The sequence below is a fragment of the Procambarus clarkii genome, chromosome 64, assembly GCF_040958095.1.
Source record: "Procambarus clarkii isolate CNS0578487 chromosome 64, FALCON_Pclarkii_2.0, whole genome shotgun sequence".
Classification (NCBI taxonomy): domain Eukaryota; kingdom Metazoa; phylum Arthropoda; class Malacostraca; order Decapoda; family Cambaridae; genus Procambarus; species Procambarus clarkii.
Window position 1 is genome coordinate 4,335,410 of NC_091213.1, and position 26,798 is coordinate 4,362,207.

General features: G+C 48.3%; 1 long non-coding RNA gene across 1 annotated transcript in view; it reads left to right on the forward strand.

Annotated features, from left to right (window-relative positions):
- LOC123768953 (uncharacterized) overlaps positions 1-26,798 on the forward strand; it is a 77,334-nt gene that overhangs the window by 36,014 nt on the left and 14,522 nt on the right. Inside the window, exon 3 of the long non-coding RNA XR_011223630.1 lies at positions 2,879-3,394. This is a non-coding gene — a long non-coding RNA (uncharacterized lncRNA). The remainder of the gene's footprint in view (positions 1-2,878; positions 3,395-26,798) is intronic.

Below are 26,798 nucleotides of genomic sequence, written 5' to 3' on the forward strand. Positions count from 1 at the left end.
TGCTGGGTCCATAAGGAGGCGGAGCTTCCAGAGATACCTTCCTGTGATTGGCTGTTACGGGGAATACCAACACTCTTTTATAAATAAAATTTATACTAAGAAATAGGTCCTTGTGCACAACAACAAGGTTGTTGTGAAAAAGAACAACAGTTTCTGTTTTGCACCTGACAGAAATCTCCATCTAACTGAATAATTTACTCGAATAAGAGGGCAGAGCAGCGTATCATTATTTGTGTGAGGCAACCCCCACTGATGACGTCACAAGTTAGGTAGCCAGCCCATGTTTCTGTAACACTCGTTACATCCTACAGTATTTAATTATCACTATATTAATACTTTTAAATACTTAACATTTCACTTTTTAGATAGATTAAAGTTGAAACAGAATGTCATAAGCATCGATGGTGTGCTGAATAAAGATGATTTATTAAGTGGATGGAGCCTTTAGCTGATCCCTGCCTGTGATTGGCTGTTGTGTGAATGTCAACAAAGAACATCTACCAATGATATGCCATTTATTATGCACCCTTATACCATCTGTGGGCGGAGCTTGGAACCTCCTACCCGAGCTCAACAACCCGCCTTATGGGTTGCTGTTTGGCTATTTATAGTGCGTTGGAAAAAAACTAGATGGCGTTAGTGGTATTTTGTGGGGTAATTTGTTATAGGTGTAATTTGATGTCAACAGATGGCGTAAGCTGTACCTTATGGCCACTGTTGACCAGCCAGTTGATAGTGTTCTCTTGTGCCGACAGATGGCATCAGCTGTGTTATTATTACTTCCGAATTCCCTTTAAACACTGATCTACAAATCCCTTGGCTTATGATAAGGTTTTATACCATTTATGATAAGTATTAGATAACTGGAGTTCCGCAATTACTTTTATTTATCAACTGTTGAGGATATCATCATATAACGTCTGGTTAGGACGTACTGCTCTCGATTGATGAAGATTAAGCCACCCAAGAGGTGGCACGGGCATGAATAGCCCGTAAATACTGCTCTCGTAATATTATTCAGGGGGGTGGGGGGAACTATCAAGTGAAAGCGCCAAGCCATTACGACTATATAGCACTCGGAAGGGATCAGGATACGGATTTGGGATGGAACGGGGGAAAGGAATGGTGCCCAACCTCTTGAGCGGTCGGTGATTGAACGCGGACCTGTAGGAAACGAGACCGTCGCTCTACCGTCCAACCTAAGTGGTTAAGCGTAATATTATTAAAACAACAATTTATGCAAATAATAACAGCATTTCACACTAAAAATACTTGGCTATATCGAAATTTGGTAGTGAATTCCAATCTAGGAATCTCCTATGACTAAACTGTACATTTTTATGTACTTACTAATTATTACAAATTATTTTATATGTACTTACTAATTAAAAAAAATTGGGCTACTCTTATTACAAATTCGCTACTTTTAGGCCGTCAGCTCGCTACTTTCCGCAATTTGGATCTGGCAACCCTGGCGGCCGCGGTGAGTACCACCACCAGGCTGGTCGTGGCCACGCGCACACACCGCTCCCACACACACACACACACACACACATGTGCACACATATGCACAGCTCCCACACATATGTGTGCTGGGAAGACGGGACACCACGAGCGTAGCTCTCATTCTGTAACTACATTTTGGTAATAATACACACACACACCTGACAGTTGAGAGGCGGGACCAAAGAGCCAGAGCTCAACCCCCGCAAGCACAACTAGGTAAGTACGCACCACGTTGGGGGCCTGGTGGCTGAGTGGACAGCGCTCGGTATTCGTAATCCAGGGATCGATCCCCGGGATGGTTGAAACAAATGGGCAGAGTTTCTTTCACCCAGATGAACTTGTTCACCTAGCAGTAAATAGGTACCTGGGAGTTAGACAGCTGCTACGGGCTGCTTCTTGGGGGGGTTGGGTGTCTGTTAGATATAAATATATGCAGTAGATACAATAGAGAAAAAAAAATTGATTGCTTAGAAAAGTTGGGTCCAAGAGCTAATAGCTCGATTCTGCAGGCACAAATAGTAAATACACACCCGGGCACATACTTATTTACAATTATGTCTTATGGATGACAGAAGAATTAGAGGAGACATGATCATCACCTACAAAATTCTCAGAGCAATTGACAGGGTGGATAAAGACAAACTATTTGCAGAACACGAACAAGGGGGGGCACAGGTGGAAACATTAGTACTCAAATGAGCCACAGAGACATTAGAGAGATTTTTTTCAACGTCAAGATAGTTAACAAATGGAATGCACTAGGAAGTAATTGTAACAGGTTTGGCATTTACGGCTTCGGCGGGTAAGCGGTTCCATAGGTTAACACCCCTGTGGGTGAAAAAGCATCTCTTGTTCTCAGTCCTACATTGTGGCTTGTTGCGCTTGCAACAATGTAAAGCCTACATTAGTGGCTTTAGATATTGTATGTACTAGCTCTATCTATAAATCCAACATTATGTTTGTAACTTTGAATCTATGCATGTACTTTTCCTGAATAAAATATTATTATTATTATTATTATTTTAGATCCGGTTTGCAATGTTGTTAGTCCAGTGGCTCTCAACCCTCAACTGTTCTCAATTTGTATGTCACTTGCTCTAATTAGCTTAGTTTATAATTGTTATCAAATTAGAGCCCAATAATCAGACACCTGTCACCCCCATCACCGGTGTAAGGGTATACAGGTGTTCAATGTTGAACACCTACCTTAGCGAACGTTTGTGTTCGATCCACACTGTACACCACCGATTTAAATTAAATATTTTAAAGCACAATATAAAATATAGGAGAAGTAGGTATAATAAAAGTATTTTTGAACACAATACAATTATGTTTATAATGATGTAACATATACTTTAAATACAAATTCCAGTATATAGTTTATAATGAAGCTAAAGTCCAAGTCGTTGGAGAGTGTGAGAGGCAGGCGAACGCCCCCTAAGCCAGTATTGTGTTGCCCGGCGCTGCCCTGCTCCCTGTCATGTCAACACGGCGCTGCCCTGCTCCCTGTCATGTCAACACGGCGCTGCCCTGTTCCCTGTCATGTCAACACGGCGCTGCCCTGTTCCCTGTCATGTCAACACGGCCCTGCCCTGTTCCCTGTCATGTCAACACGGCGCTGTTCTGCACCCTGTCATGTCAACACCAGCCACACGACGCTGTCCTTCTCCCTGTCATGTCAACATCAGCCACACGACACTGCCCTTCTCCCTGTCATGTCAACACGGCGTTGCCCTGCTTCCTGTCATATCAACACGGCGCTGCCCTATTCCCTGTCATGTCAACACGGCACTGCCCTGCTCCCTGTCATGTCAACACGGCACTGCCCTGCTTCCTGTCATGTCACCACCAGCCACACCTCACTGCATGCCTGCAAGGTGCATGAAAGGTAAATTAAAATTATTTCTAGTTTATTATTTATCTTAGATTGTGTAACTAGCTTATCCAGGTTCAAGGCTGCATCTTGCTTACCTAAATGAACTTCTGTGGTTCGGTTTCTGAACCAATTATATACACCTCTGTAACTTTTTTTCCACCATAAATGCACTCACAGGATGGGTATGGGGTCCACCACCACTCACAGGATGGGGTATGGGGTCCACCACCACTCACAGGATGGGGTATGGGGTCCTCCACTACTCACAGGATGGGGTATGGGGTCCTCCACCACTCACAGGATGGGGTATGGGGTCCTCCACCACTCACAGGATGGGGTATGGGGTCCTCCACCACTCACAGGATGGGGTATGGGGTCCACCACCACTCACAGGATGGGGCATGGGGTCCACCACCACTCACAGGATGGGGTATGGGGTCCTCCACCACTCACAGGATGGGGTATGGGGTCCTCCACCACTCACAGGATGGGTATGGGGTCCACCACTACTCGCAGGATGGGTTAGGGGGTCCACCACCACTCACAGGATGGGTATGGGGTCCACCACTACACCCAGGATGGGTTAGGGGGTCCACCACCATTCACAGGATGGGTTAGGGGTCCACCACCACTCACAGGATGGGGTATGGGGTCCTCTACCACTCACAGGATGGGTTAGGGGGTCCACCACTACTCGCAGGATGGGTTAGGGGGTCCACCACCACTCACAGGATGGGTATGGGGTCCACCACCACTCACAGGATGGGGTATGGGGTCCACCACCACTCACAGGATGGGGTATGGGGTCCACCACTACTCGCAGGATGGGTTAGGGGGTCCACCACCACTCACAGGATGGGTATGGGGTCCACCACTACTCGCAGGATGGGTTAGGGGGTCCACCACCACTCACAGGATGGGTATGGGGTCCACCACGACTCACAGGATGAATAAGGTATCTACTATACAAACTACATGAGCATAGTGTACTAGCAAGCAGTTTGTATACAAACTATTTGAGTTGAAGTGCAGCCAGTCTTATATTATATATTAATATATATTATTATATATTAGCATATTGTGCATATTTAGGCACAGGTTAGGTTAGGTGTTTAGATTCTGTTAGCGATTATTTGTATTTGTAGTACGTGGGTGAAGCATTTACAGCGTTGTGGTTCGAACACAAGTCGTCAGTGAAGCACTTGTTCAGGAAGTGTTCGGATGTCATCAGTTGAGTCGTGTGTAAATCGTTTTTCATTTATAAACACCTGGGGGTTTGGCGGGTGCATGGAATGGTCTTTGCCCTTTGTTTATGACGACGGGCTGACACACACACACACACACACACACACACACACACACACACACACACACACACACACACACACACACACACACACACACACACTAACTGCCTGTTTCTGGACACAATGAATTATGTTATGAATTTTTATGTTATAAATTATTATGTAGACAGGCTTTCTACCATCGGGAATTTAACTCATGATAATAATACTAATACCAATATTTTATTTACAAGAGGGTACAATGCGTTGGGGGAGATTATTTTGGTGATATTTTTACATTTTTGCAAAGCCACTGACACCCATAGCGTCTCTGGCAGGTCCTTAATCTAACATATCAGGTAAGGTGAAAAATTACATTATAGCAAGGTTTTATATCAATATAAATTGACAGAGGTGATTACACTAGTAGAGATGGAGTACTTAATTAGATTGAGATGGAGCACTTAATTAGTCTTAAGTACTAATATTAGGGAAGTGGGTAGTACAAGAACAGGGCGAGTTTGAGGTAGGAAATTATGAGGTTGACATGAGGTACTTTTTGGTTTTATTTTTGAACAAGATATAGGTTGGAACATTTTTTAATTCAAGAGAGTTCCAAAGACTGGATCCTTTTATTTGCATGGAGTGTTTGCACAGATTTAGCCTGACTGGGGATTCTAAAGAGATATTTATTTCTGGTGTGGGGCTCATGGGTTCTCTTACACCTTTTAAGGAAAAGTTTCAGATCAAGTTTAGTATTTAGAAACTTTGAACCACCTTCCCGCTTCAGCTGTAAAGAGACATTACTTCAGTTCAAAATCCAGTTAAAAAAGATCGGACTTCCAGTCACTGTCGAGGCCAGTAGAGAGATCGTCTCCCTCAGGTAAATTCAGGTACATACAGGTAAAATATAATTATTAGTTTAGTTATCGTTAAGAAGTATCATTAGGCTTTACCAAAGAAAATGTACAGGATGAGAGACTTAGGTAAAATAATTTCATAGCTCGAGTTAATATTTTTGATATCGTTCGCCTTATGCGTTTCTATTCTCGTATTGGCATCCTTGGTGATATTTAGCGCCCTCTGATTACTCGGCACATTTGGTGGTGCTACAGAGCCGTCCCGGCTTGGTGCCTTCTTTTGATAATTACTTATGCAGGCGAGGAGTCACAATAACGTGGCTGAAGTAGGTTTACCAGACCACACACTAGAAGGTGAAGGGACGACGATTGATTGATTGTTGCCGCCGATGGCGGTTAGTTTATTGTGCACCCCATACTCATCCTGTGAGCGGTAGCGCAAAAGCATTACAGAGGGCACAAAAGGTCTTTATCAGACATCATCTTAGATTATTACATAAATAATTTCATCTATCCTTCACACCTTATAGTTACAATGTCAGCTAGTTACAGAGAAAGTGCTATTACAAGAACTACATATTTATAGTAAGTCATCATACATTAATGGTAGGGACGACGACGTTTCGGTCCGTCCTGGACCATTCTCAAGTCGATTGTCTTGAGAATGTAAGTATCAAGAAGATAATTACTTACTTCTGAATTCACCTCAGTGCCGTCATCTCCAGTATCTTCGACGGGGACTGGAAGCCCTGTCATGGCATTGGGTATCGGACAGTCGATTAATTTATTTCCCTATGGGTAAAAGTCATCTATTGTTTGTCTTAGCTTGCTTAGTTAAGTGAATTGTGGGGTTCAGTCCCAGAGCCCATTATGTGCCTCTGTAACCCTTTCCACTACCGCCCACAAGATGGGTATGGGGTGCATAATAAATGAACTAAACCATTTGAAGAAGTCCATTTAACACGCTCAGTAATGTAAAGGTCACAATAAAATCAACTCTATTGTGTCTTGTATTGAGGGTTGTTATTAAGCCTTCAGCCGGTCGGCGGAGCGGACCGGCTGAAGACCACAAGACCACAAGACCACTGGACTTGTGGTCTTGGGTTCGATCCCGGGCGCCGGCGAGAAACAATGGGCAAAGTTTCTTTCACCCTATGCCCCTGTTACCTAGCAGTAAAATAGGTACCTGGGTGTTAGTCAGCTGTCACGGGCTGCTTCCTGGGGGTGGAGGCCTGGTCGAGGACCGGGCCGCGGGGACACTAAAGCCCCGAAATCATCTCAAGATAACCAGCCTCTCACAGATTGGGACTTGGTCGTGTAGTACAGTGGTCTGCGTCCTCGTCTCAGTTCCGGGTTCGATCCTCCTTACCTCGGGCAGAACAATAATATTTGGACCCGTAATCTTTCACTTAATTCCACCATTCACCTAGCAGTAAATAAGTAGCTTGGAGTTAGGCAACTGTTGTTGGTTGCATCCTGGTAAGACAGTATCATGTGTACTATGACTTAAGCACTGGCCTGATAGCTGAGTGGACAGCGCTCGGGATTCGTAGTCCTGTGGCCTGGGGATGGGCCACAGGACCAAATATTACAAATGTAATATTCAAGCGGAAACATGCGGATGGCGGAAAAAAATGAGCAGAGTTTCTTTCACCTTGATGCCCTTGTTACCTATCAATAAATAGGTACCTGGGAGTTAGACAGCTGTTACGGGCTGCTTCCTGGGTGTGTAATTACCTAAGTATAGTTACAGGATGAGAGCTACGCTCGTGGTGTCCCGTCTACTGTGTGTGTGTGTGAAAAAACAGTTGACTGACAGTTGAGAGGCGGGCCGAAAGAGCCAGAGCTCAACCCCCGCAAGCACAATTAGGCGAGTACTCGTTCCGTCCCTGGCAACGGGAGTTATTGGAATTATTTCTATTGCTCTGCGCTGAGGCTTATTCAGTGCCGTAAAGTCTTTTAAATAGGTTTGGAGGTGCTGAGGCTGTGATGGTAATATTGGCTTGTGTCATGCATTTAACATTTTGTTTGTCAATATTGAAGAACACAACGACTCGAGTAAAGGTCCAGGATGATAACGTTTTAGATTACCATTGAGAAGATTTATCAAGGAATAATAAACTGCAGAACACCTCTGCAGTTTATTATTGCAGAGGTGCAGAGGTGCAGAACACCTCTGCACCTCTACACATGGGAAGAAGCATCTTCCCAACACAGAAAGGGAAAATTTCTAAAACATTATCACAGAACGCTTTCAAAGATATGCGCCAAAAAGGAGAAAGGAAAGAAAGAGAACTAGATGGATGACACAGGTAGTAAAAAGAGCTTTGTTACCTCAGCGGGACCGCTGAAGACGGTATAAATTCACAATGAACATCATGGATTATGAAATATATAAATAGGCACTAAATTCAGCCACCCAGGAAATAAGATCGGCCAAAAGTCTCCGTGGTGTAGTGGTAAGACACTCGCCTGGCGTTCCGCGAGCGCTTTGTCATGGGTTCGTATCCTGGCCGGGGAGGATTTACTGGGCGCAAATCCTTAACTGTAGCCTCTGTTTAACTCAACAGTAAAATGTGTACTTGGTTGTAACAACGATTCTTCGCGGCGGAGATCGTATTCCAGGGACCTGCCCGAAACGCTACGCGTACTAGTGGCTCTACAAGAATGTAACAACTCTTCTATATATCTGAAAAAAAAATCAGGAAGAGCATTGACGAACTAAAAGACTCAAAAGCCTCAGGTGTGGATGGAATTCAATCTAAAGTCGTAAAGGGACTGGTAGGTGCCCTATGCATACCACTGAAACTCCTTTCCAGAAAATCCCTGGATCAAGGGATAGTTCCCCTGGATTGGAAACATGCAAATGTTACCCCCTATTTAAAAAAAAAGGCAGAAACAGCTCGGCAGAAAACTACCGTCCGATCAGCTTGACATCACACATCTGTAAGCTTATGGAGAGAATCCTAAGGGAAGGAATCATACAGCATCTCGGAGAATAATCTTGTAAAATTAACACAACATGGGTTTTTTGAAATTGAAATTGAAATAAGTTTATTGAGGTAAAATACACACAAAGGGATGAGGTAGCTCAAGCTATTCTCACCCCGTTCAGAACAACGTGTTAATACATACATACACACACATCACAATACACATATTGCCAAACATTCTGAGAGATAAACATATACATTTCCTCCTCTACACAAGTAGAATGGCATCAGGGAAGGTCTTCAACATTCCAGCTGGGCAGTTGTTAGTTGCTTCTGAGATCTATTCCTATTAAGACTGTTCATAGCATGGTGGACAGAGCCTTGTATCACTCCCACTTGTAGGGGTTGCTGGTGGTTCGAATGAAATGTTTACATCCTCGATAGTGTGGTTGATATATATACATTATAATATACACGTTTGCATTTTCACACAAATGCAAACATACAAACCTGTTGCACACATGTTTGTATTGGTGTTTTGAGGATGGTGTTTGGATTATAACTGGTGGGTGGAGACAGACGCAGGTTCGCCTGTCAAAGCGATGGCTCGGCTCCCTGTCCCCGCCCTTTGTGTAATCAAATTGGAAATCGCTTTTTCCTGCACTAATTTCTCGCTTGACCAAGCACCGAGCAAGGTGGTGGCATGCTGTGGTGAGTCTCCTGTTCCACCCGCAGCTTACCACTCCTGCAGGAGGCTGTGGTGAGCCTCCTGTTCCACCCGCAGCTTACCCCTCCTGCAGGAGGCTGTGGTGAGCCTCCTGTTCCACCCGCAGCTTACCCCTCCTGCAGGAGGCTGTGGTGAGCCTCCTGTTCCACCCGCAGCTTACCCCTCCTGCAGGAGGCTGTGGTGAGCCTCCTGTTCCACCCGCAGCTTACCCCTCCTGCAGGAGGCTGTGGTGAGTCTCCTGTTCCACCTATAGCTTACCCCTCCTGCAGGAGGCTGTGGTGAGCCTCCTGTTCCACCCGCAGCTTACCCTTCCTGCAGGAGGCTGTGGTGAGCCTCCTGTTCCACCCGCAGCTTACCCCTCCTGCAGGAGGCTGTGGTGAGTCTCCTGTTCCACCCGCAGCTTACCCCTCCTGCAGGAGGCTGTGGTGAGCCTCCTGTTCCACCCGCAGCTTACCCCTCCTGCAGGAGGCTGTGGTGAGCCTCCTGTTCCACCCGCAGCTTACCCCTCCTGCAGGAGGCTGTGGTGAGCCTCCTGTTCCACCCGCAGCTTACCCCTCCTGCAGGAGGCTGTGGTGAGCCTCCTGTTCCACCCGCAGCTTACCCCTCCTGCAGGAGGCTGTGGTGAGCCTCCTGTTCCACCCGCAGCTTACCCCTCCTGCAGGAGGCTGTGGTGAGCCTCCTGTTCCACCCGCAGCTTACCCTTCCTGCAGGAGGCTGTGGTGAGCCTCCTGTTCCACCCGCAGCTTACCCCTCCTGCAGGAGGCTGTGGTGAGCCTCCTGTTCCATCCGCAGCTTACCCCTCCTGCAGGAGGCTGTGGTGAGCCTCCTATTCCAGGTCTTTCTCTCTAGTCGCTCTAGGGAGGTATTTTTCCTTCATTTTCCTTGAAGGAAAAGTCTTTTCGACTACGAGAGAAATAGTCTTTTCCTTAGACTATTCACATGTAGAGTCTCAAAGTATCCTTCTACATGAGTGTATACATATATATAATAATAAATTCTTACAGGTTTCCCTTGGGAACGAATATTCAACAAGGGGGCAGAGGAGGGCAGATTACTTAGCTAGGAAATGATACATGCAGTGGTGTGTAGTTCCCATGTGTCGTCAGCTTACTGAAGTTCCAACACCACATCCTTGAGTAGCAACCTGTCCTCTTAAAAAGAACGTCGCTTTTGGCCGTTTGTCCGTATGGCCGAATTTGGACGTAATTTGAAAATGAAAAAAAAAATGAAAATAAATTTGGGATTTTTTTTTTCAACAATAGTAAGTTAAGGGTCCTCTGATAGGTTAGGTGGGCAGGAAATTCTCATAAAGTTTCAAAACGTTATGAAAAACGTTAATTTAAAGTGTCCTCGTATGACCTCTGCGCGTACGCCGGACGACTCAAATAGAAAACGGAACAGACCGTCACTTTTGTGAGTCGATTTCATTTCAAATTACATCCAAATTTGGCCATAGTGCCGCGCATACCAGCCAAAAGTGACATTATTTTTAAGAGGACGGGTTGAGTGCTACTTGACTCACACGTATCCTCGTCCTTCCTTGAGTAACACAGACGTGACGCCGATCCCCTCCACACACCAGGGGGGAGACATTCTGTGAGGCGTCCAACGCTGGTATTGACACTGGATTTCCCTTTGACCATGGTCGCTCCGCGGGATATACCTTGTCCTGGCAGCCTCATGTCAGTGCCCAGGGGTCAGATCCACGAAAGCACTTACGCAAGCATTTACGAACGTGTACATCTTTCCTCAATCTTTGGCGGCTTTGGTTACATTTATTAAACAGTTTACAAGTATGGAAACTTGCCAATCAACTGTTGTTATTGTTATAAACAGCCTCCTGGTGCTTCGGAGCTCATTATCTGTTTAATAATTGGAAACAAAGCCGCCAAAGATTGAGAAAAGATGTACAGGTTCGTAAGTGCTTATGTGAATCTGGCCCCAGTGCACTAAATCTCTGCCATGGAAGAAGATATCACGCCCGGCGACTTCACTGGCTGGGTCAGTTTCGACACAGGACGCCGTCACAGTCTTTATAGAGTAACCAGAGATATTAACCTCTGCCACACTTGCTCACCTCACTGGTTACTGTAGGATTGTTTAACATCGATGCTTCCTCCCTCTCTGGCCCGTTGTTGCCGTGAGGGGCTTGGTGGGCGGCTGCCGGAGTGTGATACTCCATAGGTTAGTCCTCTGTCCTTTTGTGGCCTTATGCTCCTGCTGCTGTCTTCACCAATTTTGTCAGAACTCTTTTTCCTTTTCCTTGTGTTTCATTTTTCTCCCCCCTCTTCACCTTTCTAATTGTCATTTCCTGACAACCTTTTGCCAGTCTTGATTATTCTTTCGGATTTCTTCTGTTTTGATGCCCGGGTATTTGGGGAGGCATACTCTCTCACCTGTAGAACTGTAGTACCCAGCATCTCGAACGAGGGGGACGCTTTTATTGTCAATCCTCCTTTCATCGCTGAGCCCGATCTCGACGGACTGACGGTTCTTAAGGTGGCGATTGTGGGGCATATACTCACGACGCACGCCTAGGGGAGACCGGCAACGTGTCTCTTGTTAGGTGTCCTATCCTCTAATTGTGGCTCCATGGTGGGTTAGTCGAGCTCATTCGTGAATGAAAGTATTACCTCTCGTTTTCATGTCCCTGAATACTATTCCTCTTATGACTTCTCAGGCTCGTGGGGTGGGCGACCAAGCCTCCGAGTCGGACTGTGTTAGATGACCAGGCTCTGTAACCCCCGCTACATTGGGCCCAGACCTAGCTCCTCCTTTGACCCTCCTGACTACTTCCCCCCCCCCCCCCTCCCCTGGCTCTCGTCCCTCCTCTGTGGTTGGGTCGAGCCACACGCCCCCAGCGGTGACCACCTCGTCCCCAGGTGCAGCTCAATCTCTCATTGTGACTACTGCACCTTTTAACCCCTCACTCTGGGGGTTCTCAACGCCATCCTCACCACGGCCACACTCGCACGATCCCTTCCCCTACTAATACGTACCAAACCTTGTTTGGTCCTGCTTCATGGGCCAAATACTTTGATCTCCTTCCTAAGGATTCTACACCTGACGATTTCTCACTCCATAAACACCTTGTTGATTCGGTGGATGCCTCTGTTACTTTTAACCACACCTGTTTAGGTCCACGTGTCATCGCTGCTCATTCACCAGATACAGCTACCCGCTAAGCCGCATTGTCCTGCATTGGGGAGACCCCTGTTCGGGTCTCCAAAAACGCTCTATTAAATGCAAGTGTTGGCATTGTTCTCCCGCACCATGTTGCAACTGGTGTTGGGGACCTAAAAGACTGCCATGAGAATATTAAACATATCCTCGAAGTCGAAGGATATCTTGTCCTTCAGATGGACACGTTCACTCGACCACCTCGTGGTCCCCACCGTCAGCCCCTTCAAGTTGTGAAAATCACCTTCGATAGTAGGTCCCTTCCGCCCTCTATCATTCTTGCTGGTGCCAGATGCTCCGTTCAGGAGTACATTCCCTCTCCTAGACTTTGTAATAAGTGCTGGAAGTTCAGGCATGGTGCCCTCAAATGCACAAGTCTTGTTTCTCTATGCCCCATGTGTAGGGACGATAGCCACTCTAAGACAGATTGCTCATCTCCCCAGGCTCGCTGCCTCAATTGCGGTGAGGCCCACCCTACCTTCTCCCACTCGTGTATCCACTACAAGCTTGAGGAAGCAGTCCTCAACTTGAAACACCGGGATCGTTTGACTTTTCCTGAACCGAGACGTCAAGTCCGCCATCTCCACCCTTTCACTGGCGTATCTTATTCTCACGTGTTGCATTCTACCTCTCCCCATCCTTCCCTCCTTCCTCAGTCCCGCAACCGTTTCCAGACCTTGGACCCGGACACGCCCACCACCTCCTTCCCTGTTCCTTTACGTTCTGTCCCGGAAGGTCTCCCTCCTGATTCTCCTTCTGGAGTTTCCCCCCCTTCCTACCCTGTCTGCCATGTCTCCTGTGTCTTCTTTTCCTTCTCCCCCTGATCCTTCTTCCCAACAATCTCTTGGCCCTCCACGCCGCCTGTCTGTCCAGGCTGATGTCCATCATCCTCCCAGCATTCTTCATGCTGTTCACTCCCATTCTTCTTCTCCTGCCAAGACCATTGAGTCTGTCGCCCAGTACGTTGTTGCTGGAACACCTGTCTCTTTGAGTCAGAAACGTAAGCCTGGCTCCTCTCCTTCCTCCTCCCAAGCAGGTAAGAAGACATCACTTTCTTCCTCGCCCCCTAACTCTGACTCTATCGCTACGTCCCCTCCCATTTCGGTGGTCGGGCCCCCTGTCCCAGCTATGGAGGTTTCTTACACCCCCCAATTCCCTCTCGGTAGCTGCCCTTGCTGAGGTGCGTTCTGTTGGTCCATTGTTCTGCTGCCCGTGTATTTGTGAGTAAATGGTATACAGTCTGTTCCAGTCATCTCTCCCCAAATGTCCCGCTTTTCCTTCCTGATCTTAAGCAACTCCTGGACTCCTTGCCTGAGCCAGTGCTCCTGTTGGGTGATTTCAACTGTCGACATATCCTCTGGGGTGATGTTCTGACAAACACCCGATGCCGCCTTCTCAAACTGTTCATCCTTTCTTCTTCCCTGTCTCTTCTGAATTCTGGTGAGCCCACCCATGTGGACTCTCAAACTCGCAGCTGTCTGCTGTAAGCGTGCCGCCTGGAAGAAACACAGACGCCGGCAGATGGCTGATTCTTTTATTTTGTTTCGGAAAGTAACTGCAGTGGCCCGTAGGACCATCCGTACAGTTAAGCATGAGAGTTGGAAATCTTATGTTTCCACCATTACGTCCGATACTCCTCTGCCACAGATCTGAAAGAAGATCCTCAAGATTGCGGGTAAGTTCGTTCCTGATGTTTTGCCGGTTCTTCACCTCTGTGGTACTCTGGTGGCGGGCCCAGTGCAGGTCGCAACCGAACTGGGTTCCCACTTTTCTTCTGTTAGCTCTGGTTCTCATTTTCCTTAATCCTTCCTTCTTTGTAAGCCAGTTCTTGAATCTCATCCCTTAGATTTCTGCACTCATCTCCGGGTTCACTGTAACGATCCCTTCTCTCTGAACATCATTCTGCCCTGACCCTCTGCAGTTCTACAGCAGCGGGCTCAGATGACATTCATTATGAGATGCTTCGCCATCTCCCTCCGTGCACGTCTCGGTATTTACTGAGTCTATATAACCAGGTCTGGGAGTCGTCGTCAGTCCCTGAGGACTGGCTCGATGCTGTTGTACCTCCTATTCGGAAACCCGGGGTCTCTTGGGACATCCCCTAAGGACTTCCGCCCTATTGTCCTCACGAGTTGTGTCTGCAAACTCTTTGAGCGTATGGTAAATGTTCATCTGATGTGGTTCTTGGAACACCATCACCACCTCTCTTCTTCTCAATTTGGTTTTCGCAAGTGCTGTAGCACTACTGATGTCCTGGTGAACTTAGAGGTCTACATTCGTACTGCTTTTGCTGCAAAGACCTCCATTGTTGCTGTCCCTTTTGACCTGGAAAAGGCTTATGACACAACTTGGAGATACCATATTCTGTCCCAACTTCGTTCTTTAGACCTTCGTGGCCCGAAGGTCCGAAGGCCCGAAGGTCCGAAGGCCCGAAGCTCCCGCTCTTCCTCCAAAGCTTCGTCTCTCGTCGTTCCGAGTCAGGCTTGGTACCACACTCTCTGCTTCTTTTCGGCAATACGAAGGTGTACCCCAAGGTAGTGTTTTGAGCACTACTCTTTTTCTGGTTGCCGTCAAAGGTCTTCTTTCCTCCCTTCCTTCTGGCATCTTCTCCACTCTTTATGTCGACGATCTTACTCTTTGCTGTTGAGGTGATGATTCGCCTCTCCTTCAATGGCGGCTTCAACTTGCGATTGATGCCGTGTCGTCTTGGGCCACCGATCATGGCTTCAAGTTATCTATAACTAAGACTTGTGCCATGACTTTTACTCGAAAGCATGTCGTCCTTCATCCTTCTTTGTTGCTTTATGGTCATCCTCTTGTGTACAAAGATTCTGTGAAGCTTTTGGGGTTAATCTTTGACACTCGTTTGTCTTGGTCGCTCCATATTTCTTGCCTCTGTGTTGAATGCTCTAAGATCCTTAACCTGCTTAAGGTTCTGTCACATACTTCTTGGGGAGTAGATAGGTGCACGCTCCTCTCTTTGCATTCCTCTCTCATACTGTCTAAACTCGATTATGGTTGCCCTGCTTACTCCTCTGCGTCTCCTTCTACTCTTTGCCGTCTTGATGCTTTGCACCATACTGGGTTGCGCCTCAGCTCTGGTGCTTTTCGTTCGACTCCTACCCTCAGCTCGTATGTTGACACTAGCTTCCTGTCTCTCCAGGACCGCCGTGATCGCTACTGTCTTCGCGACCTTGCGTGGTCCTTACAGCACACTCACTCTCGCCTCTGTCGTGCTTTGACTTTTCCCCCTCCTGTAGTGCCTGTTCCCCTTCACCACCTCCCTCTTTCTGTCCAGTTGTCTCGCCTGCAACATTCTCTTTCGGTTAGTATTACTAATATTTCTCCTCGTGTTGTTTCATCCTTGCCCCCGTGGAGGGTCCCCCCTTCCTCAATATTGTAAATCCCTGACCCACATCAATAAAGCTTTTACCCCCCCTACAGTTCTGAAACCTCTTTTCCGTGAGCACTTTTCTTCACACTCCCACTCTGTTTCCATCTTCACCGATGGGTCTAAGTCTGCGGATGGGTTAGGCTACTCTGTTGTTTTTCCTGACCGCACTTATATGTGTCGCCAACCTCCGGAGACTAGCATCTTCACAGCGGAACTTTATGTTATTGTCAATGCTCTTCGTCTCCTACTTTCTCGTTGTCAATCCTCCTTTGTGGTTGTAGCTGACTCGTAGTGCCCTCATGGCTCTCGGGTCCTTTAATCCTGTCCATCCGGTGGTCGTTGAGATTCAACATTGGCTGTTTCTTATCTCTAGTATATTTAAATCCATAGAGTTTTGCTGGGTTCCCAGCCATATTGGTGGTTCTTTAAATGAGCGTGTGAATGCTGCTGCTAGAGAAACTATCCGCTCTTGTCCCATCTCCTGTAAAGGTATTCCTTATTCTAACTTTTACCCGGTTAATCATTCCTCCATTCTTGTCCATTGGCAGTGTTGTTGGCAACAAACTGCATACTCTAAAGTGTAGTGTGTCCCCGTGACCAGCGGTGGGAAACGGCTGAAGCAAGGTTACGTATTGGCCATACATGCTTAACCCACGGTCACTTAATGGAGCGCGGCCCTGCTCCTTATTGCCCAAATTGCATTGTCCCTCTTACAGTCGTGCATATCCTTGTTGAATGTCCTGACTTCCAGGACGAGCGTGTGTCTTGCTTTCCGACCGTCCCTCGCGGTCACTTGTCCCCTCAACAGAATTCTTGGTGAATCGGATACTTTTGATATCGTTCGCCTTATGCGTTTCTTGGTGAATCGGATACTTTTGATATCGTTCGCCTTATGCGTTTCTTGGTGAATCGGATACTTTTGATATCGTTCGCCTTATGGGTTTCTGTTCTTGTATTGGCATCCTTGGTGATATTTAGCGCCCTCTGATTATCCCGCACATTTGATGGTGCTACATAGCCTTTCCGGTTTGGTGCCTTCTTTTGATAATTACTTACGTAACATCGATGCACGATTGTTCACAACCTCTGCATTGGCACTGTTATATAAAGCACTCCCTTTTCAGGGTCACAGTCACCACTCCACTTACAACCAAATATTACTTAAGATAGTAAATAAGACTAGTTCCTTCTCAACTTAAATTACAGCTTGGGCCGTCAGTGATCTTTCTAGGTGGGTAAAAATTAAAATACTGGATGTGTGTTGGAGAGAAATATATGTAGTAGATACAATAGAGGAAAAATAGATGGCTTAGAAAGGCGGGGTCAAAGAGCTAATAGCTCGATTCTGCAGACACAAATAGTCAATCCACATACTCTTGAGGCCGGAAAGGACTGTTATCAGATGACGATTATAACAAAACCCAGTAGCCATTTGTCCCACCAATTTTGCAGCTTGTTGTAGTTATCTTTGAGAATTGTGCCATTCTCACCCATCTCGACTCATTATTTTTGCATCGTCTGCAAACTTCAACATATAGGATTCAACTCCTGTAGTTTGATCATTAATAATAATAAGTAGTATGGGTACCAGCACTGATCCTTGGGTATTCTGCTTATAACACTATGCCTGTCTGATTTCTCGATCGCCTCTCATTGTGACAATGAGAGGCGATCCATTAGACAGGAGTCAATAGGCTCCTGTACTCTTGTACTCATGTCGGCGTTGCTCTACATACACCTGCCTGTCTCTTGTGTAAAACACTGTCAAAAGGTTTTTGACAGTCCAGAAATACACAATATGTTCACTGTAATTTGTCATGTCCTATTGTGTTACTTTATGGGAGTCCAATAGTTTCGTTAGGCATGATTTCTCTTTCCTAAAACAATCTTAGTGTTTGAACAAATCCACAAGGGCCGTGATGAGGATTCGAACCTGCGTCCGAGAGCATCCCAACTTTCACATGGTCGTAGCTCAGAGCTACGACACTGACCCTGTCGTAGCTCAGTCGATTAAGGCAGTGTCTGGGATGCTCTCGGACGCAGGTTCGAATCCTCGTCACGGCCCTTGTGGATTTGTTCATTTGATGCATGACGCAATTGTGATTTCTGTGAGTAAACTTAGTGTTTGGTTTACATAGCAAATCCTCTTTAGGTGGATGGTCTTAGCCTTATTCTTTAGAGTCCTTTGCAGGGAATGCTTGTCACTGGAGATAAAGGCTTCCTCTATATACCCTTTCTTATATATTGTATCACATTTGTCATCCTTCAGCAACTGAGGAAAGTATCTCTTCTCAATTGAATTATTAAGAACTAGAGCTAGAGATGTACTAAGGGCCTGTACAGCTTCTTTTAACATTCATGGTGATACCTTCTCTAGTTCAATGTTGTTTCCTGGTTGATGGGGTTCTGGGAGTTCTTCTACTCCCCAAGCCCGGCCCGAGGCCAGGCTTGACTTGTGAGAGTTTGGTCCACCAGGCTGTTGCTTGGAGCGGCCCGCAGGCCCACATACACATCACAGCCCGGTTGGTCCGGCACTCCTTGGAGGAAACAATCTAGTTTCCTCCAGCAATCAATCCAGTTTCAGTCCAGCAACCAGGAAGCCTGGTCGACGACTGGGCCGCGGGGACGCTAAGCCCCGGAAGCACCTCAAGGTAAGGTAACCTCTTGAAAATGTCCACGGTTGTTCCGGCAATATTTCACAATCATCATCTAGTGATACTAGTGGTCTCATTACTTGTTCTGTTTTTATGTCAGTATTTGTCAGTCTCTTGTGTAGGGTTACCTCCTCTTGGGGAGCCTCGTAGCCTGGTGGATAGTGCGCAGGACTCGTAATTCTGTGGCGCGGGTTCGATCCCAGGCGCCGGCGAGAAACAATAGGCAGGGTTTCTTTCACCCTATGCCCCTGTTACCTAGCAGTAAAATAGGTACCTGGGTGTTAGTCAGCTGTCACGGGCTGCTTCCTGGGGGGTGGAGGCCTGGTCGAGGACCGGGCCGCGGGGACACTAAAGCCCCGAAATCATCTCAAGATAACCTCCCCCAGCACTAGAGGTGTTGTGGCTCAGCTGTGAACACACTGTCAAAGTTGGCATTTAGTAATTCACAAATATCCTTGTCATTACCTATACTTTCACCTCCCATTTCACAAGATGACATGTATATAATATTATTAAAAAGGGGGGAGGGCAGGGGAAGGGAATTGTCAGGGGGGAAAGCGCCAGGCCATTACGATTATATAGCAGTGGGAAGGGGTCAGGATAAGGATTTGGGATGGGAAGGGTAGGGAAGGAATGGTGCCCAACCACTTGGACGGTCGGGGATTGAACGCCGACCTGCATGAAGGTAGACAGTCGCTCTACTGCCATTCACTGTCATTTTACTTTACATAAGGCGATGCAGTCTCTTCAGTTATTTGCTTTTGATGCAATATTTTAATATTTTGTTTTCTGATATTATTCTTTGTTTATGTATTCGTTCCCTTAGCTTTGTGGTATCTATTCCACATTTTGTGGTATCTATTCCACATTTTGTGGTATCTATTCCACATTTTGTGGTATCTATTCCACATTTTGTGGTATCTATTCCACATTTTGTGGTATCTATTCCACATTTTGTGGTATCTATTCCACATTTTGTGGTATCTATTCCACATTTTGTGGTATCTATTCCACATTTTGTGGTATCTATTCCACATTTTGTGGTATCTATTCCACATTTTGTGGTATCTATTCCACATTTTGTGGTATCTATTCCACATTTTGTGGTATCTATTCCACATTTCTCTATTTTATCCACACTTTCCTGCTTTTACTTTTAACTTCTTGGTATTGTCTGTTGAACCGTTAGTTATGTTCCATCAAACTTTTTTTTATCCTTTTGTTGGGATGTATCTCTCTCTTTAGCCTCTTTGCATCTCTGACTTAGTCCATCATGTCGTAGATTGTCTCGCCTCTAAGTTCTTCCTCCCATTGTATATCTCCCGGATACTCTCTCTCATGTAATTTCCCTTGTGTGCAGTCATTCATTTTCTTAGCCTTTAACTGAACTATATAGTCCAAGAACAGGACACAGTGATCATTGGCTTCAACTGGAGTTTCATTCACAATTTTTTCGATGTCTTCTTGTATGTCAACACTAGGTCGAGTTTTCTGCCAGATCTCCACTCATTCTTAATATTTGTAAACAAGTCTTGTCAGAAAGTGTTACTTCCACAAGCTTTGCCGATTTCAGGATGATCGGACATATTGCCTCTCCATTGATGACTCGAGTCCTGTTTCCCTTCGATATTATGCTCGATGAACGTGATTCTTGAGACACTACTCGTCTTGTGCTTGTCTGCTCTCGTCTTGTCATCCAGGATGATGTCTAGGAACTTTGGGGACGCAGTTCCTGTGACGCAGACTTTTGTACAGCCTGTTGGACTACCCAAAATAGTCACGTTTTATACTCTAAATTTTGTAAATACCAAAAAAGACTCTAAAAGAAATTGGCTTCTATTATATTATTGTGGAAGCTGTTCCATAATCCCCCCCCCCCCCTGCCCCTATTTCCAACCAGGTGTTTTCCCTATTTCCGTTGAAAATAAACTTCTGGTTTAAACCCATTTTTCTTTATTCTGGCTTGGCTGGCAAGTTTTGATCATTATGTTCCATGTTTAGCTTTGATCCACCTGTGTACCTGAGTCTTGGCACTCCTCGACGGTGTTCTCAGCACTGTAAACTGTCTCCTAACTCTCTCTCTTCATAAGGAAGGGTTATAATGCCCAACGGTTCTTCCTTCATCTTCACAACTCTATATAACTTTTACCTCCTTTTCCAGTCTTACCAATTCAAGACCCCCTCACCCCCCCCCGCCTCTCACTCCGTGCATGCCATCCGTCAGGCTAGAGAGAGAGGCACTTGTGATGCAGGAGAGTGTGGGCGTGATATCCTCCAGGTCACACCATTTGGGCCTTCCCCCCCCCCCTTCCCCGCTGCCCTCTGCAGATCCCTACCGATCCTCCGCTCAAGCCCTGCTGAGCCCTCCTGAGCCCCGGGGCTCCAGGCAGGCCGCCCTCAGCCATTACTCGCCACACTCCCAAACCACCTCGGATTTTTCTGAAGGTGATGATAGGTGAGGGAGACGAGTGGTTGGCTGTGGTCAGCTACCTCAGTGGCTGTGGTGAAGGGCTGCCCGAGGTCGATAGTGGCGGTGACCTTTGTCGCAGGTGTGGAGGGTGTGTGCTCTACTTGTTGTGCTTGTGGGGGTTGAGCTCTGGCTCGTTGCTCCCGCCTCTCAACTCTCAGTCAACTGGTGTACAGGTTCCTGAGCCTACTGGGATTTGTCAAATTTATATTTGAAACTGTGTATGGAGTCAGCCTCCACCACATCACTACCTAATGCATTCCATCCGTTAACTACTCTGACACTGAAAAAGTTCCTTCTAATGTCTCTGTGGCTCATGTGGGTACTCAGTTTCCACCTGTGTCCCCTTGTGTGCGTGTGTGCGTGTGTGCGTGCGTGCGTGCGTGCGTGTGTGTGTGTGTGTGTGTGTGTGTGTGTGTGTGTGTGTGTGTGTGTGTGTGTGTGTGTGTGTGTGTGTGTGTGTGTGTGTGTGTGTGTGTGTGTGCGCGTGTGTGTGTGTCGGTGTGTGTGGTAGCCGATTCCCAAAGCATGGCCTGGAGATAAATTCGACCATTCACAGCCGAGTTTGTTACCAAATGAAAGAAGTTAATTACAATTTATAAGTATGTCCCGATGGGACCAAGAACAGGAAACATGTCAACGGGATGATCGAGATTTGTAACCTGGTAATCTCTGGTTAAACATCGGCAGGAATGTTCATTTGAGGACACAAGTCCACTATTTTTTGGTTTTTTGTTTTGAGATATATACAAGAGTTGTTACATTCTTGTAGAGCCACTAGTACGCGTAGCGTTTCGGGCAGGTCCCTGGAATACGATCCCCGCCGCGAAGAATCCTTGTTACAACCAAGTACACATTTTACTGTTGCGTTAAACACAGGCTACAGTTAAGGATTTGCGCCCAGTAAATCCTCCCCGGCCAGGATACGAACCCATGACATAGCGCTCGCGGAACTCCAGGCGAGTGTCTTACACTCGCCTGGCGGAGTTACACTACACCACGGAGACTACACTATTAAACCAATAAACTGGGACTGTTGCAAGCAGTAATCTGGGCACGTTTGACCTATAACCTTTTGCAGCTAAGGTGCTGCTCTCTGATCTTGAACGACAGCTTCCACAAATTGTTGCAAACACTGCATTAATATACAGCTGTGAGAACCTGTTGGGCTCTCACTCGCCTCTCCTAACTCTTACTCTTCCTGGTCGGTCGGCCGAGCGGACAGCACGCTGGACTTGTGATCCTGTGGTCCCGGGTTCGATCCCGGGCGCCGGCGAGAAACAATAGGCAGAGTTTCTTTCACCCTATGCCCCTGTTACCTAGCAGTAAAATAGGTACCTGGGTGTTAGTCAGCTGTCACGGGCTGCTTCCTGGGGGGAGGAGGCCTGGTCGAGGACAGGGCCGCGGGGACACCAAAGCCCCGAAATAATCTCAAGATAACCTCAAGATAAGATTCCCTGTGGAAGGAGTCCAACCACTTGAGCTGGATGGTAGAGCGACGGTCTCGCTTCATGCAGGTCGGCGTTCAATCCCCGACCGTCCACAAGTGGTTGGGCACCATTCCTTCTCCCTCCGTCCCATCCTAAATCCTTATCCTGCCTGACCCCTTTGCAAGTGCTATATAGTCTTAATGTTGACCAGACCACACACTAGAAGTTGAAGGAACGACGACGTTTCGGTCCGTCCTGGACCATTCTCACAATGGACTTGAGAATGGTCCAGGACGGACCGAAACGTCGTCGTCCCTTCACCTTCTAGTGTGTGGTCTGGTCAACATACTTCAGCCACGTTATTGTGACTCATCGCCTGCATAGTCTTAATGGCTTGTCGCTTTCTCCTGTAATTCCGTCTCTGCCTATGGAAGCAGACAGACAGTTCCAGTTTACAGAAAGAAGAGCCATTCTATGGCCAGGAACTATAGTGTCCCTGCTGTCAGTTACTGGCCAACTTCTTGAGTCAATAATCCCACGAAAAAAGACATTTTCCAGTGACCATCTTCGATCACTATGTGGCCGACGGCATTGTTTCAGTACCGGTTGTTCTGCTACCTTCTTGAACCTCTCAGCTAAGTGGCATCACTCACTGAGTGGACCCAAGACCAGGGGGGGAGGAGAGGGGGGAGGGGAGGGGAGGGGGGTAGAACTAGCCTAAGCTACTCTATCCCTTTGAGATGTATTTCTTTCTTGTCTCGATAAACATACTTGAACTTGAACCAGCTGTGTCTTGTTACCCTAGGGGCCACTGGGGGTTACTGGGGGGCCGCTGGGGGCCACTGTGGGGCCACTGTGGGGCCACTGTGGGGCCACTGTGGGGCCACTGTGGGGCCGCTGGGGGCCGCTGGGGGCCACTGTGGGGCCGCTGGGGGCCGCTGGGGGCCACTGTGGGGCCGCTGGGAGCCACTGGGGGGCCACTGAGGGGCCGCTGGGGGCCACTGGGGGCCGCTGGGGACCACTGGGGGCCACTGTGGGGCCGCTGGGGGCCACTGGGGGCCGCTGGGGACCACTGTGGGGCCGCTGGGGGCCACTGTGGGGCCGCTGGGGGCCACTGTGGGCCACTGGGGGCCGCTGGGGACCACTGTGGGGCCGCTGGGGGCCACTGTGGGGCCGCTGGGGGCCACTGTGGGCCACTGGGGGCCGCTGGGGGCCACTGTGGGGCCGCTGGGGGCCGCTGGGGGCCACTGTGGGGCCGCTGGGGGCCGCTGGGGGCCACTGTGGGGCCGCTGGGAGCCACTGGGGGCCACTGTGGGGCCGCTGGGAGCCACTGTGGGGCCGCTGGGGGCCGCTGGGGACCACTGGGGGCCGCTGGGGGCCACTGTGGGCCGCTGGGGGCCACTGGGGGCCACTGGGGGCCGCTGGGAGCCACTGGGGGCCACTGGGGGCCGCTGGGAGCCACTGGGGGCCACTGGGGGGCCACTGGGGGCCACTGGGGGCTACTGGGGGCCCACTGGGGCCACTAGGGACCCACTGGGGGCCACTGGGGGCCACTGGGAGCCACTGGGGGCCACTGGGGGCCACTGGGAGCCACTGGGGGCCGCTGGGGACCACTGGGGGCCGCTGGGGACCACTGGGGGCTGCTGGGGGCCACTGTGGGCCGCTGGGGGCCACTGTGGGCCGCTGGGGGCCACTGTGGGCCATCTTGGGCCACTGGGGGCCGCTGGGGGCCACCAGTGGTATGGGGGTACCACATAGGGCCGTATGTGGTACCGGATACCAATCCGGTACACATATGGATTGGTATCTAATCAGTACATAGTTCCTGGTATTTTAAACTTCCATTCAATAGTTATAATGGGACTACCACAGAGACCGATCACTCTAATGGTTACACACAGAGATCACACTAACGTGATGCATCAAATGAACAAATCCACAAGGGCCGTGACGAGGATTCGAACCTGCGTCCGGGAGCATCCCAGACACTGTGCCTTAATCGACTGAGCTACGACAGGGTTAAAAAGAGTTGGAACCGAAGTTCTACTGAACTTACTGGATCCCGTAGCCTCTCCGAGGCACAAACCAGGATTTTACACAACTTGTACCCTGTCGTAGCTCAGTCGATTAAGGCAGTGTCTGGGATGCTCCCGGACGCAGGTTCGAATCCTCGTCACGGCCCTTGTGGATTTGTTCACTCTAATGGTTGTCTGTAATGGAGCAAAATGTGGAAGCCATTACATCAGTGTATCAAAGACTCGTGAACTTGGGCTTGTGGAATATCTTCTCGACTATCTTGAGGTTATCTTGAGATGATTTCGGGGCATTAGTGTCCCCGCGGCCCGGTCCTCGACCAGGCCTCCACCCCCCAGGAAGCAGCCCGTGACAGCTGACTAACACCCAGGTACCTATTTTACTGCTAGGTAACAGGGGCATAGGGTGAAAGAAACTCTGCCTATTGTTTCTCGCCGGCGCCTGGGATCGAACCCAGGACCACAGGATCACAGGATCACAAGAAGGAGACTATCTACAATTCCTTATCCCTGAGGCTACGACTTAACCTATTGTGCACTACAGCCTCCAACTAGGGGACCTCGTGGCTGAGTGGACAGCGCTCGGGAGTCGTAGTCCTAATGGTTCGATTTCCGGCGGAGGCGGAAACAAATGGGGCAGAGTTTCTTTCATCGTGATGCCCCTGTTCACCTAGCAGTAAAGAGGTACCTGGAAGTTAGACAACTGCTACGGGCTGCTGCTTTTTTTTGGGATTTCTGTTAGAAATATTTGTAGTAAATAAAAGAAAAATAGATGGCTTAGAAAGGCGGAGTCAGAGAGCTAGAAGCTCGTTTCTGCAGACAGTCAATACACACACACACACACACACACACACACACACACACACACACACACACACACACACACACACACACACACACACACACACACACACGAGTAACAGCTCTCTCTAGTGGCAGAAAAATGAAAACCTTTGTTGAAGAGGTAATTCATGGCGGGTGAGAGTGAACCCAGGCGGCCTCCCAGTGATCACTACCAATCATTGAAGTAAGCCCTCCTGAGCGCTCCGGACTATTACCTTCTCCACACCACCACCACCAGCAGCAGCAGCAGCACCACCAGCAGCAGTAGCAGCAGCAGCACCACCAGCAGCAGCACCACCAGCAGCAGCACCACCACCACCACCAGCAGCACCAGCAGCAGCAGCAGCCACAGCACAGCTGCAGCAGAACAGAGGTGCAGCAGAGCTGGAGGAGAGGTTAGAGGTGCAAGGTACCTCGTAGAAATAAATAAGTAACATAAAATATAAGCGAAAATTCATCTGACATTTATATTGCTTAATAGAGTTACGACCTCTTAGCTTAACATACGACCCACGTATGAAAAGTCCGAAGCGCTTGAATTGAGCGAGTTTTTCTGGCTTGTGGAGATACGCAGGAGAGAGGGAAAGTAGCACCCTATCCTCAGGTCTGAGAGTACTGTATGTAAGGGTTATCTTGAGGTGATTTCGGGGCTTTTAGTGTCCCCGCGGCCCGGTCCTCGACCAGGCCTCCACCCCCAGGAAGCAGCCCGTGACAGCTGGCTAACACCCAGGTACCTATTTTACTGCTAGGTAACAGGGGGATAGGGTGAAAGAAACTCTGCCCATTGTTTCTCGCCTGGGATCGAACCCAGGACCACAGGATCAGAAGTCTAGCGTGCTGTCCGCTCGGCCGACCGGCTCCCACCAGCTACCTCCCAGGGTAGCAAGGGACCTGCCCCGGAAGTGTACATTGTACTTGGTCGTGTACAGTGTCTGCCGTGAGGTCACTCTCTCATACCCCAGCTCCTTGTCCTCATACCCCAGCTCCTTGTCCTCATACCCCAGCTCCTTGTCCTCATACCCCAGCTCCTTGTCCTCATACCCCAGCTCCTTGTCCTCATACCCCAGCTCCTTGTCCTCATACCCCAGCTCCTTGTCCCCATACCCCAGCACCTTGTCCTCATACCCCAGCTCCTTGTCCCCATACCCCAGCACCTTGTCCTCATACCCCAGCTCCTTGTCCTCATACCCCAGCTCCTTGTCCTCATACCCCAGCTCCTTGTCCTCATACCCCAGCTCCTTGTCCCCATACCCCAGCTCCTTGTCCCCATACCCCAGCTCCTTGTCCCCATACCCCAGCTCCTTGTCCTCATACCCCAGCTCCTTGTCCTCATACCCCAGCTCCTTGTCCTCATACCCCAGCACCTTGTGATATATCGTCGTACTGGATTAGGGCCATTATCTTCGTTAGTATTTTACCAAGGTTTTATTTTGATCATTAATCTGTTGACGTTCGTGGACTTGAAGTCGCCTCCACCTGCACGAACGGGGACCCTGAGCCTCGCAGAAATTAGTAACTAACAGAAAGTAAAAACGAAAATTCATCTGACATTTATATTGCTTAATAGAGTTACGACCTCTTAGCTTAACATACGACCCGCGTCTGGAAA